Source organism: Stegodyphus dumicola, chromosome X2 (genome assembly GCF_044657685.1).
Source record: "Stegodyphus dumicola isolate Sdum_Otavi_A_Nest chromosome X2, ASM4465768v1".
Lineage (NCBI taxonomy): Eukaryota > Metazoa > Arthropoda > Arachnida > Araneae > Eresidae > Stegodyphus > Stegodyphus dumicola.
In genome coordinates this window covers 57,726,065-57,733,064 of record NC_140781.1, presented here as the reverse complement: position 1 = coordinate 57,733,064, position 7,000 = coordinate 57,726,065, and positions in this window count along the sequence as shown.

Sequence of the window (7,000 nt, the reverse complement as noted above, 5' to 3'; positions counted from 1 at the left end):
TACATTGAAGTGACTAATTATTTTAACCTTTTATATTAAGACAAAGATATTTCAATATTTTCCGATTTAGAATCCCTTAAATCAAACTTTTCTGGTAACACTCCTTTAGAATGCTTCCTTTTTACGGTAACCCTTTGCAGCAATTTTGATCATTTTTAATTTGAGGCAGATAGCCCTCGAGGCTTTGCCATAATTACACACACACTGTAGTGTGTATACATTGAAGCGACTAATAAATAACATTTTTAAGTTGAACAGACCACAGCTCTGGACATAAGTATGTTTCGTCCTTTTTTTGCATTTTTCTTTGGTCTTTGCAAGACCCATTTCGATGCGTTTTATTATGTTTCTTTTGATTCTTCTCCTTAAAAAGTTTATAATTTTCAGGCTAGAGGGATATCCCTTAAAACTGCGTAATTTTTGGACTAATAGCTTTTTAGTTATTTATTTTAATTTTACATTTGCCTAGCTAGGCTTTCTTGTATAGTTTTTTCTTGTTTGCTAGTAAGTTTTACATTTATAATTTAAATTACTGCGCGTCGGGAAAAGAAGCTATATAATTGAGACTTACTAAACATTTTTAGATTATTAAGTTGGATTATTCTATTAGTGAAATTACGTTTTCAATTAGTTTAGTCTCAATTATTATCATTTGGCGAAACGCGCTACAGGTATTTACTTGATTCGGTTTTGAGCTGCTTTTCCCTTGATAAATCCAGCTCAAACCTCGAGCTGAGCTATTTACCATTTATTGCAATTTTTTGTACATATTTACTGTGTATTTGAAAAGTATTTAATTTTTACAAGAGTTCTTTTTAAAATTGTTTGTGCGTTAAAATTTCTTAATTTTATTTCACCCTTTTTGATTTTGAAGTCATCTCGATTTGTAATTTTTACATTTAGTTTTTACGAGATAGCTTTTACTACTTTAATATTGTTTCTAGTTGTTACATGATTTTACATTTTTGCTAAGGAACTATAGAGTCAAATGTATTTTTTAGCATTAGCTTTTTAACATTCCTCTTATAAAATTAAAAAAAACAAAATTTGCAGCTCAATGCGCAAAATCCTTGACCATTAAGGTCTCTCTAATTCATGTTGTCTTGCTACTTTCGTATACTTAAAAGCTATTCCAAGAGTCGAAATGTAATGTCTACTAAATGCTCGCTATCTTTAAGAATCTGGCAAAGTATTTCTATGGATACCATATGCAATATTTCTCACAGAAAGTGTCAAGAAACATAAATGCCTTCTGAAATCAATCCGTTTACCTGCATTAAATATTATGTCTTGCATTTGGGTTTTTAAGTTTCTTAAATACTTATGTTGTTCTTTTCCATTACACCAGGTGTTCCGCTATCCGCTATTTTTATTCTTTATTTATTTATTATCTGTAAAACTTCTTTTGACATCTGTAACATTTATTTTTGTAGCAAGATATTTAAAAAAAATTGTTGTTTCTTCGAATCTTGAAGAACAGTGTAGTTTCGATCTGATTCAATTTAACTCTTGGCTGATTTATACTTTTTCTTTACTCCTTATTTAAAGTAAAATGTGTTTTTTAAAAAGTCTAAAATATAACCCATGTGAGGAGATAAATAAGCAAATATATTAAAGGCAAGCTGTACATTAAGCGACTTGATTTGACATAAAATAATTTGTCATTGTCGAAATGAACTCATTTCAATGGAAATTTTGATGGTCTGGGATAACTTAAGCTGTTTACAATGCAAAGTAGATTGTTATGTCACGTGTACATGTGTTTGTTTAATATTTACTATTGTGTATTCTGGATAAATATCATTAGTAGCTCATGCTAAGAAAATAAATTTAGAAAAATAATTATCAATAAACGTTAAGTAGAATTAAAAAAAGTTCTGAAATGCTCATTTGATATTGAATGAGGCTACTTTAGCACTTTGTAGTCGATCCCAAGATAGCATTATTATTTTCTAAAAGAGAATTTCGGTCAGCAGATAAAACGGCTGGCCAGAGTTTTTCATGACTTGCGATGAAACGCCAACGCCTTGACCCGTAACATAAACATGCAAGCTATAACTTCCCTTAAGAGATACCTACCTGTCTGAGAATGGATTCGTGACATACATTTCTAGATTTTTAAAGGTATAGCCTAATGTTTCCTGAATGGAACTGTATGGAACTGTACAATATGAAATCTTAAAAACTACTCTTTATTTTTTCTAAAGAATCCCTTACTTTTCATGATTTAGGAAAAGATACCGGATTTTCTTCAAGAGTTATCTGCTTAGAAATAAAATATACAGATCTAAATCAGAAGCAGTATATTGTTTACTGACCTGGATAAAAAATTTGTAGGATCTCTAGTAATTATATCTTCCAGTCATACATTTATTTAAATATATATATTATTCAGGATAAACAACAAATAAATAAATCTCCGTTTCATTTAATGTTAACTGATGCTGCTAATTAATCTTTTACTTAACGTTAGCTAATTTTTTAATTAACTTAATTAATTTTTATTTAATAGTAACTGATGTTGCGGAAATAGTTGGTCTTTTTCTAGTAATCAAATTATCGTGGAAGGAAGTAATTTTTGATATGAAAATAGGCAATTTTTTATATAGGAAAAAGGATTTTCTTCAAATCAGATTTGGAACATATAACGCCTGCTTTCTACAAGTATGAAAGAGTCACGTAGAAAGAAAATAATTGATATGCCCATAATCAGATGAAGAAGGCCTTTTTAATCTATTGCGTTTCGAGTTTGTTTGAACTCAGTTTTTCACTGCATTTTCTAAGAATTATTACACACATCAGATTTCTTTATTTGTGAACGATTATTTAAGCTAAATATTTTGAGGGAATATAGGCGTGGTCTCTAAAAATTACAAAACAGCATGCCTAAATTTTGCATGCCAATTTTCAAATGGAAAAGAATCCATATTATATAATGATTAAGATAGGGGTTAATTAAATTGAAAAGACAGAAGATAGTTCATTTTTCCAAAAGCAGAGGCAATTGCAGTTGCCGTCTTCTCTAAATAAAAGATAATTTTGCATCTCATTCTGCTCATTTTGGGATTATAATTTTAAAGGGAGACAGGAAAAAAGGTAGGATAGTTAAATATGTACTTTATTATGGCAAAGCACGGGATGGCTATCTGCTTAAGAGATGGGATACCTTTGAGAAGGACTTTCTAAAGGGAAATGGTTCATAGTAACATGATATGTAACGATGTACGGATCCAGCTACTTTAAATATTAACTCCTGTACCCGTAAAGACAGTTAAATGACTTATAGCTCGGTCTTAATCTCTAAATAAAATAATTCACAAAATTTTTATTTGCTCGTCAGTTCGTGTCAAGCTGTATCGTAGAAAAAAAATACATAACCGCTCATTTCAGGAAAACAGAAACAAAAGTTAAAGTATAATTCAAAAATTAAATTACAAGTAAAGCAAGCTTAGAAGCTTTGAATCTGACCCTCAAATTCGTACGAGCGACTAAGCAAGAAAAGCTAAAGCTGAAATAAGTAATGCACGGAGAAGTATGAGCGAGATGGTCAGTGATAGCTACCTAAAGCTCTTCATGAACTCAAAAACTCTGTACTTAAATATATTAACTAATTTGCATCCTGGGGGCTTAGAGTTTTTCAATATGGCAAAGCCCATGAAGACTATTTGGCTAAAGGAAGGTATGCCTTCGTGGAGAACCTTTTTAAGGTAAACTTACTCGTATTCATGTTGCCCATGGGTAAGACCACCGTAAACTACCGTTTAGCCAACTTGTTCGCCTGGGATTGAACTTTGGTTGAACTCCCAGCATACAGCGGATTTAACCACTCGGCTACTAGTGGGACGCATACTGATGAAAACTGACGAAAGTAGAAGTGAAAATAGTTGGCTTGGTTTGGTTTATTTGATTACGGCAAAGCAATCGACGATTATCTGTCTAAGGGAAGGGATGCATTCGTGGAAGACTTTCTAAGGGAAACTGGCTCGTATACACATTACACATGGGGAAAACCATGAAAACGCCCAATGCAACAAGCCTGTTCGTGAGATTCGAACCTTGAACTCAACTACCAGTGTTCAGCGACTTTACCGCTCGACCACTGGTGGGCTTAGAAGTGAAAATAGAGGCAAAATAATTAAATAAGTGGTTAATAAGCATAAAAATCCTACAAAGAGAGCAGAAAACATCCCTCCAGCCCGCCTGCTGAAATGATGGAAACCTAAACTATGACAAACAGCGTATACTGACCTTAATTACACCATCATTCGAGCAAAAAAGATAGGACAGTTGACCACTATGATATCTAACCCACATGCGAGTCTTTTGTGATTGATGATCGCATACCACATATCTGTAAAACTAAATTACTGCTAAAATCTAACTGCAGCCCAATTCGATGGTTATCAGAGCTGTAACCAACTTACTGAAATTTCAGGAATTGAGATAATATCGTACTTTTCAACAAGCAGTTTGTTGACTTAAGACTGTTTTTGCACTTTCCTTGTAAATAAGTTTCTTGATTTACTCGTTATTAGGTAGCCGAGTAGCTTGAACTGCCAGTCATTGATACTTTGTCTTGAATATGATTCCCTGTAGAACCATGTTGACTTTAAGAAATTTAGGAGTTTTTCCTCTGTGTTAATAAATCCGAGAAAATGTCCATTAGAATATTCTCTCTGAAAGTAGTCAATAATTATCATGTGCTTAACCATACTGAAAAAAAGTAATAATCCATTCTAACTTTTAAAATTTGATTATTTTTTCTAGTTAAAATATTTCTTTTTAAAATGAATTTCTCTGTGAATTTACCATGCTATAGATTCAGTTACAGAAATTAACACAGCTGAAGAAAATCACAGAAAGTCTGCTTTTTATCTGCTCACAAATTTTTAAAAAATCATGCATCCATCTACCAAGTTTGTTAGCAAAATATTAAAGCAATAAATTATTTTTGAACCTATAAGGTATTTCTCCCGCTTTCTTAGCATGCCTTTGTGGTGTAGTGGTCAGCACACTTGGCGCGTATTCGAGAGGTCCGGGGTTCGAATTTCGGTGAGGGCACTGCACATTTTCCATATCTTCTGCTTTCAAAAAAAAAGAGATAATACTTATATACTCCCCTTTTAAAGGGCGACTGGGGATTAGGGGATCCAATCGCCAAATCATCATCCCCCGCCTTTTTAGTAGTAATGAAGAATCATCATCCACCGCCTTTTTTAGTTCGGGAGCCACTGTAGAGACATTAGGTTATTTTTATACGGAAGACATGAAAACTGTGTAATGCCCTCGCCGCGATTCAAACCACAGACCTTTAGAATACCCGCCGAGTGTGCTGACCACTACACCATGAAGTCCTGCCGGCAGGAGGGAGAAAATTCCTTATATACTCGCCCTTTTAAAGGACGCTTGGGGATGAGGGGATCCAATCGCCTGATTGTGGTGGTGAAGAATTATCGCCCACCACCTTTTAGTACGGGCGCCACTTGTAAAGTGATTAAATTATTTTATGCTGTAGACGTAAAAATTGTGCAGTGCCCTTGGGGTACTTGAACGCTGGACATTTCGAATACGCGTGGAGTATGCTTCCAATTACACCATGAAGGCATGCGGATAAGGGAAAAAATACCTTATTTACCACCATGAAGGTTCTCACCTTATAAAGTATTTTATCCCTCCTTTCTGAATGCCTTCATGGTGTAACGGTAGCACACACGGGGCTTATTCCAGAGGTTCAGGGTTCAAATCCCAGCGAGAGCATTGCACATTTTTCCCTTCTCCTGCTTCAAAAAATCCACATGGATTTACAGTGTCGCCCGAACTGAAAGGTGGTGGATGAGGATTCTTCACCATCGGGGTTTGGCGATTGGGTCCCCTAACCACCAGTCGCCCTTTAAAAGGGATTTCTCCTTCCTTTCTGCATGCCTTTGTGGTGTAACACTTCGCACACTCGAGAGGTCCAGGGTTCGAGTCCGGGCAAGGGCAGTGCTCATGTTTCTCGTCTACAGCTTCTAAGAAAACCTAATGCCTCTACAACCTTAAGGGGACGGATGCCTTCATGCAGGATTTTCTAAGAGAAACTGGCTCGTGTACCCATTACATGTGAGGAAAACCACGAAAACGCCCATGCATCCAACCGGTTTTCCTGGAATCGAATCCGTGTCGGAACTACCAGTGTCCAGCGAATTTACAACTTGGCCGCTTGCAGATCCGTTCAGTTTAAAGAATAAGACATATTCCGCACTTACCAACCCTTAAACAGTAGCGGGATGTTTAAGGATAGCTATATACAGTGGATGGACAAAAATATGGAAACACCTAAAATGCATGTTTGAAAAGAAAGATTGATTTTAATGAAATATGTAGGTGGCGCTGGCGTTTTTGACTACTGACGCCACCTATACAACTTTGTAAATGTGCTAAACAGTTCAGTTGTTTTCGGAGTACTGTTATGTGAAGTTGTCATTGCATTATGTCAGAGTTAACAGACTTCGAACGTGGGCAAATTGTTGGAGCACGTATGGTAGGTGCTTCCGTAAGCAAGGTAGCCGAGGTGTTTAGTGTTTGTTTCAAAAGATACTGTATCGAAGATTTATTCCGCATATTTGAAAAGCGGCACAGCGCGGACGAAAGTGTGTCCTGAGTGATCGTGACAGACGATCATTAAAGGCAATTGTGACGAAAAATAAGAAGACCACAGCTGCAAAAGTTACTGCTGAAATGAATGTTGTGTTACCGAACCCTGTGAGTACCAAAACAATTAGAAGGGAGCTTCATAAACAGGGAATTGCTGGCCGTGCTGCAATTGAGAAGCCACTCATCAGTGATGCTAATGACCGTAACAGGAAAAGGTGGTGTTTAAGTCATAAAGCCTGGACTATAGAGCAGTGGAAGGGAGTAATATGGTCTGACGAGTCTTCTTTCACATTTTTTCCCACTTCTGGCCGAGTTTACGTCTGGAGAACGCCATCTCAAGCCTATAATACAGACTGCTTGTTGCCAA